Source organism: Tasmannia lanceolata, unplaced genomic scaffold (genome assembly GCF_043159265.1).
Source record: "Tasmannia lanceolata isolate RefF3 unplaced genomic scaffold, GAP_Taslan_0.1 ptg000008l, whole genome shotgun sequence".
Lineage (NCBI taxonomy): Eukaryota > Viridiplantae > Streptophyta > Magnoliopsida > Canellales > Winteraceae > Tasmannia > Tasmannia lanceolata.
Window position 1 is genome coordinate 6,775,894 of NW_027518685.1, and position 15,240 is coordinate 6,791,133.

At 39.6% G+C, this 15,240-nt stretch overlaps 1 pseudogene; it reads right to left on the reverse strand.

Annotated features, from left to right (window-relative positions):
- Positions 1-1,411: 1,411 nt before the first annotated feature.
- On the reverse strand, positions 1,412-2,516 carry LOC143882625 (heterodimeric geranylgeranyl pyrophosphate synthase small subunit 2, chloroplastic pseudogene; annotated as a pseudogene).
- Between the last annotated feature and the right edge of the window lie 12,724 nt (positions 2,517-15,240).

Below are 15,240 nucleotides of genomic sequence, written 5' to 3' on the forward strand. Positions count from 1 at the left end.
GTCAACTAAAAAAAAGGCAGCCCAGTGTACGAGGCTCAGACCATTGCGGGGTCTGGGGATGTCTAGATATAAGCAACCTTACCCTGCCTACTTTGCAGAGAGACTGTTTCCGTGACTTGAATCCGTGACCACCAGATCATAATCGAGCAACCTTACGTTGTAGGATAGTCAGATGAATTGAGTCTAATAGGCAAAGTCAGCTAAAAAGTGAGCCTGAGTCTCTTTGGGTATGGGCCGTATGGCTGAACTTGTTATGATCTGCACGGACCTGATCATAACAAGTACACCGAAATGTACTGTGGACGAGAGTAAATTTGCATTTATAAAAAAATGACAATAAAAAAATAGATATCTGATATTAGCAGTACCATGTTTTGATAATCAGGCAATCTCACCTGGTCTTTTAATTTTTAAATAGCTGTCAAAAGCTATTACAATTCTCAAAAAGCTCTCTGCACATGTAGTGTGGTGGGCCATCATCAAAACATGGTCTTGCCGTAGCCAAATTTTAGAAAAAGGCACCTCGAAAGAAAACCAAACCAAGCAAAAAAGCGGAATATCAGCACAACCACGTTTTGATAATTTCACTGAACCACTATTATCATTCATTTTTTACAGAGCTCTCAAGGATTATTACAGTTCCCAATTAATAATGATGACAAGATGGGTTCAGTGGGTTCAGTGTAATTATAAAAAATGGTTGTGCTGATATCATCCTCCCCCTAGGGGTGTAAACGGATCGAATTCCGAGCGGATATGGCTATATCCGAATTCGATAAAAGTATACACTATCTGAATTCAGATTTGGATTCGGATTCGACGGATATTTAATATCTATTACCGAATTCGTATCCGTCGGATATTGTTCGAATTCGGATATTATCCGTATCCGTTTATTCGGTAAATTGGAACATTTTATTACAGCACTTTATCTTTTTTCTCCTACTTACTCGAATGAATTTTTCAAACCCTAAAACTAGGCCTCTATGTTTTCTTCACAAAATTAACTCTCAAACCCTAAAATATATGAGATCCTCTTCTTCCTTTTAAAACAAAGGCAGAGAGAGAGAGAGGGAGGCGATGGGGATGGATGTTAGTGTTGGTAGTGGTCTTTGGGTTTTTCCTTTTTTTTAATATGATGGAATGGGTTTGGGTTATTTTGATGGAATGAGTTTGGGTTATTTTTGTTTTTATTTTATTTTTTCTAAAAAGAATATTTACTTTTCTTATAGAAACAAAAGATAGTGTGTCATTACTAAAAATAAACATTAATGATATTATTAATAATAAATAAAAAGGATTTACTTCTCGGATTCGGATGTTAAACGGATCGGATATACCATTTACCAGATTCGCATCCGTTGATATCTCATAAACGGATTCGGATAATATCCGCTTGAAACGGTGGTGAAGGATACATTAATTTTATCTCCAACCCCCCTTTCTCTCCATTCTTTCTAACAAGCACCTTAGTTTTTATATTCCACCAAAATTAATTACATATGTGTCCCATCCTGATGATCCTGTACCCGTTCATGACTTCACAAGACGAGCAATCTCCTCTTCCTTCTCCTCAAATCCACAGCACACATCAAGGAGGCTAGATATGGGACCCACTTCCCCCACCTTGACCCCATCCAATTCCACCATAGCCAAAGACCTATACCCTTTTGCAGCCTCCAATTTACACAAGCCACCCCTCCCCACATCTCTCCCAACACCATACAGCATGCCATATATCATCCCTATATAAAACCCATACCTTCTCAATCTCTCTACCTCATCTTCACTAGCCCCACCTAGGATGGCCCCACATGCGGCCCCACACGAGTAAAGCCCGCCTTCCTTCTTCTCACATACTTGTCGGACCCACCCATCTATTGGGCCTTCGTGGGTGGGTCCCTTGTACCATGTCACTTGCCTATACTGCCCCTCCACCATCCCTGTTGCACCCATCGCACGTGATATCTCGATGATCACCCTTAAAGCCCGATCCGGATGATCATTGTCCACGGATCCAGCCACCAATTCATATCCCAACGGGGAAATCGCGTCACCGGTAAGAAGCTCAATGTTGGCGGCATAGCGGGCCGGGCCGGACTTTCCGAGAACGTTTGGCATGTGCTCGTGGGTGAAGGAAGCTGCGTGCATGAGGTGCAACGCACAAGCTGCCGGTACCGAATGGGTCCGTTTGCCTCCAACTAGGTCCGATGCGGCCACACATAGGGCCGGGGCCATGGTACGTGGGGCCGACACGACCAAGTTGTGTAGTGGCTCGTGCACGGTGAGCGGGTCGCGGATAGGGAGGGCACGCTCGAGGTGAACCTCGATGTCTTCGTTTATGGAGGCCCAATAAGATTGGTTATCGAACATTGAGGCCTTAATGGGCCTATAAGAGGAGGATAGAGGCTTGATTGAGCGTCTAGGGAGGGGACTAAGCTTTGGGATGCAAGAGAAATGAATGGGAGTTGTGGCCATTGTGTTTAGAGAAAGGAGGAGCGATTTGAAGAGAGCAAAAGAAAGAAGAGGAGGTTTTTATAGTGGGGATAGTTGTTATAGTTGGAAAACGGATGGCGCCAAGAAACTAAGTCGTGGAACCTGTGATTCGCGTTTTAGGCGTGATGAACGGGTAGGTGGGAAGTCACTTTCAGGAACAGTGTCTAGACTATCAAAATCTTGGGTCCCACATGCGGATCTATATGTGATTTCGAGATTTTTCTGGTCAGATCAACGGATATGATTATATAGACATGGAACACGTTGTCGCTTTAATTGTTTTGTACTAATGTTGATGGAGTGGAGTAAGTGGTTGGGCAACTGGAGGGACCCGCTTGAAATCTGTGGAGAGGGTCCACCAGCCGTCCAGGGAAGGGTCAGCTTGTCTTCTTCTTCTCTATTCTTTGTTTTTTCGTTTCTTTTCTTTTTAGGGTTTTGCTTAGGGCACTCATTAAGCCTCATTTAGCCCTAGGTATTATGAATTTACACATACTGACGAAAAAATCTCAAAAAGGAAGTAAAAGTATAAAGTTAAGCATGTTCCCGATAGCCATTAAATGATGCTTAACGAGTGCTTAGTGAAACCCTTCTTTTTAAAAGTTGCCGGGAAAATTGGAACCCGTATTTACATAGTGTTAGGTCGGGGTCGATTTAAGATATTTGGGGGCAGTGATAAATCAACCGGGTCGGGTCGATTTAAGATTTTTGGGTCGGGGTCGATTTAAGATATATGGGGGCAGTGATAAATCAACCGGGTCGGGTCGATTTAAGATTTTTGGGGGAGTGATAAATCGACCTCCAAATATCTTAAATCGACCCATCGACCCCCAAATATCTTAAATCGGCCCGGGTCGATTTAGCACGCTCTTAAAAATGGGCGTAAAATGAATTTTGGACCCGTTTTTCTACTTAAAATGGGTCCGTTAGCTGAAACTTCGAAAAATAACCAAAATGCCTTCACTTGAGAGCAAATCTTTAACACTATAGCCAACTATCTCTGCAATCAAGACTGCTGATCTTGTAGATCTCATGCACGTTGCCTAATTAACTATCTCTGCAATGAATGGTTTAGCTTTTCTTTGCCGAGCCATCAAAAGACAAGATGGATCAAGTACCTAAAATCACATGTTCTCAATGTTATTTTGCCTAAAGGTGGGATCAAAAGACCCAATCAAATAGACCTTGCACATGCGGACCCAAAAAACAAGTTTATAGGCCCGGAAGTAGACTAACAGCGACACTATTTAGATGTTTTTAACCCATTATCTATTGTCAATTTCATAAAGAATTTTATTTTACTTATATTTATAATAAGAGTAAAGGGTTTCTACGCTCGAGCGCAGATAAGTTTATATGCGCTCGAGTGCAAAAACAGGGGTTGGCCAGTTGGCCTACATTGTTGTGGGGATCCAAAGAATTTGTTTGGAAGGTCCTTTCATGGATATGGTGTTCACCAAAAAACAGCTCCATTGGATCATCTTAGGGTGTCCATTTGTGGGGTGAAAAAATTGGCACATTAGTGGACAAACAATATCTGCCCATTTTCAACCTCACAAATGGACACCATATAATGATCCAATGAAGCTGATTTTTTGTACACACCCCATTCCCATAATGGGACCTTTCAAATGAATGCCTAGGATCACCCAAAAAATATGGCCCCACCCTTGTTTCCTGCACTCGAGCGCAGATAAGCTATTTGCGCTTGAGTGCAGGAACCCTACCCTTTTCTCTCATAATAATTTATGTCGACTTATTTTGCTACTAGATTTCAAATGCACACATGTGAAATCTCATAATACACTGCTGTGTTTTTGTCAAACTTTAGCCGGGATGGGGGTACCAATGAGGAAAATGTTAAATTTGCCCATTTTTTCACTTGGGATATTGCCCTATAGTATAAAAGAATGGTCATAAATACAGTGGAGAGGGCTGTCCCAAGTAAAAATAAAGAGCAATGTATCACTTCTATTTGCTGAGTGTGACATACGCAGAGAGAGAGAGAGAGGGAGGCATTAATTTTAGGGAAATGTTATCAGCACTACTGTATTTTGATGAGGGCACTTCTCACTTTATTCAAAGTACGGTATGGCCCGCACCATAGGATGATCCAAACCGTCCATTAGATGGACCACAGCATAAATAGGTTGTGCCCCAAAAATCATTTCCATAGGTTGATCCTAGCCCTCACTCTAACATTCAGATCGGAGGGTTAGGATCAACCTATGGAAATAATTTTTGGGGCACAACCTATTTAGGTTGTGGCCCATCTAATGGACGGTTTGGATCATTTTATGGTGAGGGCCATACCGTACTTTTAATAAGGTGAGGAGTGCCCTCATCAAAATACAGTAGTGCTGATAACATTTTCCTAATTTTATTGAGAGACTTAGGGGGAAAAACACGTGAGAGAGAGGAAATTAATTTTGCTGAGTGACTCACGGAATTTCAGTAAAGAAAAAAAATTAAAGGGTAGCTATTTCTGTAAAACTGTAAAATAAAATCTGATTAGGGACTATCCTATTGTGAAATAACCAGTTACTCTAAAAGCTTATGCCATTGGAGATGCCGTTATTTAATCTTTTATACTTTAACACTCTCCCCTCTCGTGCGGCCCCTTTTTTAGGGTTAGCCTAAGCTTGGCACATTTGACCCCTCTTTTTGGGTTGTCCATTACATGTGGTGTGAACGTGTTTATCTCCACCGACTCCTTTTTGTTTTGTTTTTAGTGTTAGATAGATACTAGATGTTGGGTAGAGTTTGTCTTTATCTAGGATTTTTAATAGACTATTAAAAATGGACGTGTGATGCACGTGCTATCCATTTAAAATTGTACATACCACATCATAGGTTGATCTAAACTGTCCATGTGATAGAACACAACATCAATAGGTTGTGCCCGTAAAATCATTTTCATAGGCTGATCCTAGCCCTCCAATCTATCACTGCCCTAAATTGTATGATGGAGGGCTAATTAACTATCTCTGCAATGAATGGTTTAGCTTTTCTTTGCCGAGCCATAAAAAGACAAGATGGATCAAGGACCTAAAATCAAATGTTCTCAATGTTATTTTGCCTAAAGGTGGGATCAAAGGACCCAATCAAATAGACCTTGCACATGCGGACCCAAAAAACAAGTTTATAGGCCCGGAAGTAGACTAACAGCGACACTATTTAGATGTTTTTAACCCATTATCTATTGTCAATTTCATAAAGAATTTTATTTTACTTATATTGATATTTATAATGAGAGTAAAGGGTTTCTACGCTCGAGCGCAGATAAGCTTATATGCGCTCGAGTGCAAAAACAGGGGTTGGCCACTTGGCCGACATTGTTGTGGGGATCCAAAGAATTTGTTTGGAAGGTCCTTTCATGGATATGGTGTTCACCAAAAAACAGCTCCATTGGATCATCTTAGGGTGTCCATTTGTGGGGTGAAAAAATTGGCAGATTAGTGGACAAACAGTATCTGTCCATTTTCAACCTCACAAATGGACACCATATAATGATCCAATGAAGCTGATTTTTTGTACACACCCCATCCCCATAATGAAACCTTTCAAATGAATGCCTAGGATCACCCCAAAAATATGGCCCCACCCTTGTTTCCTGCACTCGAGCGCAGATAAGCTATTTGCGCTCGAGTGCAGGAACCCTACCCTTTTCTCTCATAATAATTTATGTCCACTTATTTTGCTACTAGATTTCAAGTGCACACATGTGAAATCTCATAATACACTGCTGTGTTTTTGTCAAACTTTAGCCGGGATGGGGTACCAATGAGGAAAATGTTAAATTTGCCCATTTTTTCACTTGGGATATTGCCCCATAGTATAAAAGAATAGTCATAGAGAGGGCTGTCCCAAGTAAAAATAAAGAGCAATGTATCACTTCTATTTGCTGAGTGTGACAATACGCAGAGAGAGAGAGAGAGAGAGTTATCAATTTTAGGGAAATGTTATCAGCACTACTGTATTTTGATGAGGGCACTTCACTTTATTCAAAGTACGGTATGGCCCGCACCATAGGATGATCCAAACCGTCCATTAGATGGACCACAGCATAAATAGGTTGTGCCCCAAAAATCATTTCCATAGGTTGATCCTAACCCTCACTCTAACATTCAGATCGGAGGGTTAGGATCAACCTATGGAAATAATTTTTGGGGCACAACCTATTTAGGTTGTGGCCCATCTAATGGACGGTTTGGATCATTTTATGGTGAGGGCCATACCGTACTTTTAATAAAGTAAGGAGTGCCCTCATCAAAATACAGTAGTGCTGATAACATTTCCCTAATTTTATTGAGAGACTTAGGGGGGAAAACACGTGAGAGAATTTTGCTGAGTGACTCACGGAATTTCAGTAAAGAAAAAAAATTAAAGGGTAGCTATTTCTGTAAAACTGTAAAATAAAATCTGATTAGGGACTATCCTATTGTGAAATATGCCATTGGAGATGCCGTTATTTAATCTTTTATACTTTAACACTCTCCCCTCTTGTGCGGCCCCTTTTTTAGGGTTAGCCTAAGCTTGGCACATTTGACCCCTCTTTTTGGGTTGTCCATTACATGTGGTGTGAACGTGTTTATCTCCACCGACTCCTTTTTGGTTTTGTTTTTAGTGTTAGATAGATACTAGATGTTGGGTAGAGTTTGTCTTTATCTAGGATTTTTAATAGACTATTAAAAATGGACGTGTGATGCACGTGCTATCCATTTAAAATTGTGCATACCACATCATAGGTTGATCTAAACCGTTCATGTGATGGAACACAACATCAATAGGTTGTGCCCGTAAAATTATTTTCATAGGCTGATCCTAGCCCTCCAATCTATAGAGGCTTCCATGATTGTTGTCCCTCTTAAGGTGCCCAGAATTCATCAACAGGTGTCCTGCATTCGTAATATCAACATTTCTGTAATTTGACCCGCACATAGTGAATAAGAAAAATTGGTTTTTTCATCATCATTAGGGGTGCAACAACCCTACCCAATTCAGGTTGGGTTGGGTCGGGCTGACCTGACTTGATATGGTACCAATTGTTGACCACCTCAACTCAAGCCGGGGGTTGTTTTGGATTTTGAGAACCAATAGTGAATCACCAATAATCAGTTTTTAACTCATAATCGGTTCTCAAAATCCAAACCAAACAGGGACTAACAATTAACAAAGTGAAATATTATCCTCACTACTATATTTTGATGATCACACTCTTCACTTTATTCAAGTACGATATGGGTTGCACCATAGGATTATCCAAACCGTCCATTGTGGACTGTGGAGACTATTTGAATGTTGAAAAAGAAAAACACTCATATACATAACTTCTTCAAATGGAACCCAAATTCGGGTTTCGGGTCGGGTCGGGTTGCCCGACAGCCCAACCCGACTTCCAATTGGGGTTGATTTTTCCCAACCCAACCCGATTTGCGAAAAAGCTTAACCCGACCCAACCCAAATTCGGATTGAACCCGACCTGCGTGGGAACATCCAAGTAAGAATGACGGTTTGAAATTATATATAGTGCTAATGTCCTCACTACCATATTTTATAATGGCACTACTCACCGTATTTTGATGATCACACTCCTCACTCTATTAAAATGTACGGTATGGCCCGTACCCTATGTCGGTATTTTTCGTATGTAGATTACGATTTTACCCTGAAATAATTTATCATAGAAATAGATGTTACATATCAGCAAAGGGGTTAGTGGTAAAACAGTAATGATGACGTGTAAATCCTAGAAAAAAAGAAAAGAAATTTCTTTTGGATGGGCTACTTCCTACATAGGTTGTGCCGCAAAAATAATTTTCATAGGTTGATCCGAACCCTCTGATCTATAGAGGGTTATAGGTTGATCTAAACCGTCTATGTGATGGAACACAACAGCAATCGGTTGTGCCCCCAAAACCATTTCCATAGGTTGATCCTAGCCCTCCAATCGATAGGGGTTTCCATAATTGTTGTTCTTCTTCAGGTGCCCGAAATCCATCAATATTTTGCAAGTGTCCTGCATGAGTAATATAAAGTAGTTATTTTTTCATTGTCATATGTCTTTACCTCTTCGTGGTAGTTTTTTGCCGTAATTGTCATACCCTATGTCGGTACTTTTCGTATGTAGATTACGATTTTACCCTCAAATAATTTCTCATAGAGACAAGATGCTAGATATCAGCAATGGGGTTAATGGTAAAAGAGTAATGCTGACGTGTGGATAAAAAAGGTAGGACAAAAGAGGAAATAACGGCAAATGACACAAAAAGGTAGGACAAAAGAGGAAATAAAGGCAAATGACACAAATGCCCTTATATGTGGGATACAATTGGAATTATGGCAGTGGGACACAAGCAGAAATAACGGCTAGGGTGGAAGAACTCAACCCATCATTTTGCCTTTATATATAGTAGTTAGATTAGATTATCTATCAATCTATCACCGATAAAATCCCTTGTAAGTTTTAATTAAGGAAGTCTAACCTGAATGGCGCTCTTCCAAAAATCAGATGGAAGGGCGCCCCTTCAATCTAGACTTCCTCATTTTAATTTGGTACCACAGGTAATTTGCAAGCTCCCATTGGGTGAAGCATTGGGAGCCACCTGCTTTAGTTGGGACTAAAGCAACACTTGTCATGGGTCCCACTGGTTCAGCTAATGGGATCCATCTCTTTGTTTATCGTGTTGCTTAACTATATGGTGTGGCCAGTCACTCTAATTTATCAAAACATTTGTAAAATGATTGGAAAATATCATTTCCAATGCACCTTAGGGCTTTCTCCCACCTTGATGTTTTTTTTATTTCTTTTGTTTTACACCTAGATTTTTTTTTTGGCGCACTTTTATAACTTCTTTTGACTACCTCGATCTTCTAATATAAATGCCATTTGGGTGTCGGTAACATGTGACAAAATCAACCATATTCTTACATTCCATACCAAAATTTCATCAAGATATTATTGGACTAAAAATTATTGATGACAAAAGTACAAGTGGTGTTTGTAATCCAACCATTCATCCACACAATAATGAAAGGATCATAGAACAAAAATCACGTGCATCAGACACATTTCGGTTCTAGAGTTTTTATATAATGTATGCGTAGTTGCATTTTTTTCATAAAAATACAGTGGGACCTACCTTGTTTGATATAGTTATGGTTTATTAGAGGCTTATCATCAGAATTGAAGGTGCCTCAAGTAATAATTGAACGGGGTTAGTTGAAGGTATCTAAAGTAAGAAGTTTTTGAAAAAAATTCCATTCCAAACTTTCCTAGAAATTTCCAAAAATCCAAGCACGGCCTTTCTGTTACTGTTGCTCAATCCTGCAAGCCTCCTGGAGGTTTTACCAGAAGCCAAAGTGTAATGTACATTGATGAAGCCACAAAGGAAAAACAAGAAAAGACAGACATGCCTGAATGAGTATCCATAGAGTTTATTTGAAGTGAAGCCTTAAATACCTGAGTACTGAGAGCTATTGCCTCACCACAGGTCGTGGGTTCTAAACCCAACAACTCTTTGATATCAAAACTGCCACTGCTAACCCAAAAAAGGACCACATGTACCACGTGTACAAACTGGATTGCATTTGGAAAATTTACAGCCAACGTGAAGTGCCAAGTGAATAATAAATGGCACTCAAACAATGCTTAAGAAAGGGTAAATGCTCCTTTTATGTTGGTTTTCCTAATTTTTGGTGCATCCAAATGGACCCTAGACATCACTAAAAACCTTGTCAAAGGCATTTTAGATAGGAAATAGTTGGGCGTTTGTTGTGGGAGGTAAACACCAGACCGTTTCCCATTCTCAAGTCATCTAGAAGAGTCTTTCTTTACTCAAAACCGATTCAGCTGAGCTACCCAAACCAAACACCTATTATTTCCGGTTGATGACCAGTTCAGTCTTTCCAAAAGATCCCTATACTCTAGCTTTTGGCAATTGCTCAGAAACCCAATAAAGGAATAAAATTCCCACAAGTAAATGAAGCAAAAAGGAGGAAGAAAAGGCCATCCACCACCCCACACAAAATCAATAAATGAAATAAATAAATGAGCTTTCTCACAAAGTTAGCAAGATTATATATAAGTGTGTAGCTTCCCCTCATGCCCAAGAGATGCAATGTCGTAACAAATATTACCAAAGTGAAGAAAATACTTGAATATTTCTGCCCTCCTCCATCCCACCATCTACATCTCCATCTAATTGCCACGGCATTGCTGGTGTCTGTCGAGTTGATCACCTGCTGGGTGTTGTTGCTTGTCACCTTCCTGCAACAAAAAAAAAAAAAAAAACAGAGAGAAGATCTCTAGTATAAAGGCTATGTGATTGATTCTCCAAAATTTCCTTATCACATTGCTAAGGCCCTGTTGGTCTAAGATTAGGAGGACCCAAAATTAAACGAAATTTGAGCCAAATAACTTTTTTGGACTCACAATCGATTGTCCTAATCTTAGACGAACATGGCCTAAGAAAAATAAATTGGCGAGGTTGATATAAATTCTCAATCTTCCGGCCTTTTTGCCTTCTTTTACTCAGCACAACCATGTTTTAATAATTGCAAAAAGCTATGATCTTTCTAAGCCTTTTTTTTTGCCTTCTTTTACTCAAGGTTTAAAATTTCGGTTTCGGCCCTGGAATTTCGAAATTTCAACCTAAATTTTGAAATTTCGGTCGAAATATCTGGTACATAACCCGAAACCAATATTTTATGTAATATTAAATTTCGGCCGAAATTACCGAATTTCGGTAAAATATTAAATTAATATTAAAAAAAAACAGTTTTTTTTGGTCAAATTTAAAAAAAACCGAAGTTTCAACCGTTCGGCCGAAATAAATGACCGTTTCTGTTTTGGTCGATTTCGGTGTCAGTCGATTTAGGTCGAAAATTTCGGTCGAAATTTGAAACCATGGTTTTTCTCAGCACAACCATGTTTTAATAATTGCACAAATAGCTTGTCTTTCCTTCTTTCTTTTTTTTTAATCGGCTTGGGAGAGTTTTTTGGGAACTGTAATAACCTTTGACAGCACTTTAAAAGATGGGTTAGTGAAAATATCAAAACATAGTTTTGCTTACATCATCTCCCGAAGACAATCGCAAAAAGTGTAACAAATGAAAACAAGGGAGTGCAGATATCATTTCCCAATCAAGAAGATGAAGGGCCCCTCTTGTACGTATGCAACACAACGACCCTGCTCTTTTGTCAGCCTTTGGGTGGGTCCAGTCTTATGATGCCAACAAGAACCTGCTTCATCTGACGCCAGGCCCACTCATTTTCAAACAAAACAGAAACCCTTGTGCAGGGGGGTCCCACAGTACGAGACCAGAGTGAGATGATCCGAACCCTCCATCAGGCTGAGCCAGATTTCAGAGATGCAACAGACCGAAAATTGAACAAATCCAAATAGTCCGACAAGGTGGGGCCCACATCACAAAGCAGTCGTGGCTACATTGCAGTTTTACCCTGTTTTGTAAAAAGTAAGAGGCATGGGCCCAAACTATGATTTGGGCCCCTTTATATTGCCCAAATTGTACGTCCGAAATGCACCTTCCAACAATTTCTCACTTTGGAAAGTACTTAAATACGACATTTTCCCAAAAAATCAAGAAAATTACCAACTACGCTCACCATTTTGAAAAATTAACAGCCCTAGTCTTTTGTTGTCTTTTCAAATAAAAACACAAGAAATCACTAGCTAAAGTCATCGCCAGAAAGAACAACACACACCTCACTGGCACTTGGTTGGGAGGAATAAAAGGCAAATGATATATGGCCCCTTTTTTACTTGGGTCACCCCCTTGTTGAATAAAAAATGGTAGTCATATAGATACAAAAGATGAAGAAGGGTTGACCCAGAGGAGAGAAGGGGAAGAAAAAACAAAGAAAATAATAACAGTAGTTGAACTAACAGTGGTTGTAGAACAGTAGGAAGAAGCACCAATTTTCTTACCTTCCGGGAAAAATACAGCTCCCATGACCTGCAAATATCAAATAAACAAATGCAAAAACATAAATCAATCTACCCAAAGAATCTACAAAAGCTTCAAAACAGCGAGAAACCCCTTTTTGAATTTTCATTTTTTTCCCTCTTTTAACTCCATTTATTATACATGTAGACCGTGTACATGAGATCCTGACCGCTCATCTAGCACCAATAGAACAATCCCACCGATGTTCTCAATTAGTTAAATAGAGCAAAGCTAGCCACGTGCATTTGCCAAAAGAAGCTTTTGATAGCACGATCATGACTAGTGAGGAATGTTTCCGTAGAGTGGGTCCACAACAATGTAGTAAATTTAATAGAATAGGAGCTAGTGATTGGTTAAAAAAAGCTTGAGAAGGGGGGAATGGGTCTAGAACAATGGATGAAGAATGTGGGGTTGAGATTTTGAATAGGGTATGGAGATTAGATGCAACGAGAGCAGAGTAGACAAATTTAATGGCTGGGATGAGAATTGGGGCTGAAGAAGGAACAGATGTGAGGACTTCTCACCTACAGCTATGTGGGTAATTAGGGTTTCTGCGTAATAAGCAACGATATTACGAGAAACCCATTTGGCTGCACTGGTATTTGAGGAACCTAGGGCTAGGATTTGGTTGTTGGGGATTCCTACTGTGACTCGGATTTTGGTGCGAGAGGGGGCTTGGAGGAGGGTTTGATCAGCGTCGTAGATTCGGATGTGGGTGATTTTTCGGAATTAGAGGAAGGAGATTAATTCTCTAACATAAACTTCGAGTCTATAAAAAGGGGCTACAAAGTTGTGGCTAAATAGGGCTAGGGTGTTTTCAATTGAACAAAATGGGTTCTCAAGTCTAATAATAGAGTTATGGACTTCAGTACCTAAATGGGAGTTTTCTAAGGGATTATCAAGGCCAACAAATAAGAGATTATTTTTTGGATTATCCCTTAGATAACCATTATCACGTACAAATAAGGGATTAGTACGTTCATAAACCACTGTTCATCTACATGCTTGTTATGAAGTGCCTAGCAAGGGTTCAAGTAAATGGTAGCAACTCTATCAGCAGGGTCATCAAACACTAATAACCAGTATACACTCTTATACACCATATAAAAGACAGGGTTATCAAATACATTAATGAGAATAAACAAATATTAAAGCACAAACTCTAACAAGACAAAAAAAGTAACCTTTTTCTCCATTTTTTTTCGTTTCAATGGGGATCGGTGAAGAGAGAGGGGCAGTAAATGTGGTGGGTGTTTTTTGTCCCCATATGGCAATTTTTCCAAAGCTACAAAATAAACACGAGGCCTTTAAAAATGTTCGTAGGGCCCGGTTTAGGGTAGGCTTCTTCAAAACTGACTCGAGTTGCAACCAAGGTTTTAAATTTCTACCGAAATCCAAAATTTCGGACAAAAATTTCGGATTTCGGTGGGGACCGAAATCGAAATTTCATTTTTCGCCATTTACCAAATTTTGGTAATTTCGGTCCGAAATTTCGATTAAATGCCATTATTTATTTTAAAAAAAGTGTTACAAAATTTCGGTTTTCGGTGGGGTCCGAAACGGTTACCGAAACAGAAATTTTAAACCATATTGGGAGAGTGTTGGAAAGTTGAAATATGGACTTGCCTTTCTCACCTCAATTCCATTTACATTCTTTACCGTTGCACCATAGTTGCCGATGTTGAAAGATTGTCCAGATCTCATGGGATATGATTGAGAGAATCTTGCATGTGACCGTTTTACTTTTATTCTATATATCTCTTGTATAGCTTGTATTGCCTCTTATGAATGAAAGAAAAAACCAGAGATCTCTCCGTGGAGTAGGCTTCTTGCCGAACCACGTAAATATTGTCTTCTTGTGTTATTTTCCATGGTATCAAAAGCAAAATGTCTCGAGTTCAAACCTCCTGGATAGCAAAAATTCACATGCGATGGTTGGCCCAAAGTGGGACCACATGTGCCACATGTTTGCCAAGTGGGCCACACGTGCGCGGCGGGGGGTGTTTAAGTATAAAAGATAAATAATGCCTTTCTCAACAGCTTAAGCTTTTGGAGAAGGTGGTAAGTTAACAGTTAAGCTGTTGGAGAAGGTGGTAAGTTAACAATTGCAACCTTATCTGAGATCGAAACAAGCTATTCTGCCCTAAAACCAGGTCTGTGAAAAACAAAGTCGTCTTCTCGCAATTTCGCCCTCAACCAGAGCTTCGACGAAGAAGAAAAGACGTAAGCCTTCTCTCTCGATCTGGACATTCCTATCTCTCTCTTGATCTCTCGTTTTCGGTTGAGAGCTAAAGCTTTTCTCTCTCTGCAAAAGGGTTGAGAGCCAAAGCTTCTTAAATCTCTGTAAAAAGTTTGAGAGCCAAAGGTTTTTTTGTGTGATATGCTTTGATTCAATGAGTTTTTTTTTTTATTATTTATGATTACCCTCTCTGCTTTGAAACCCATCTGTGGCTTCAAAATCTCTCTCTCTCTCTCTCTCTCTCTCTCTCTCTCTCTCTCTCTCTCTCTCTCTCTCTCTCTCTCTCTCTCTCTCGTAAAACCTAATACCCTTATATGGGTTTTTTACCCTTTTTTCTCCATTTTTTCCTCTCTGATTTGAAGGAGAGGGTTTTTTTATCTGATTAAGTACTTTGTTTGCTTGATCTTTGGGGTTTCCAATAGTCGTGTGGGTTTGGGGAGATAATGGTACAAGTAATTTCACCTTTATTTCATTTCCAATTTATATTTTTTAATCTAATCTCCAATTTATATTTTTTAAATCTAATCTCTTCTGTTGCA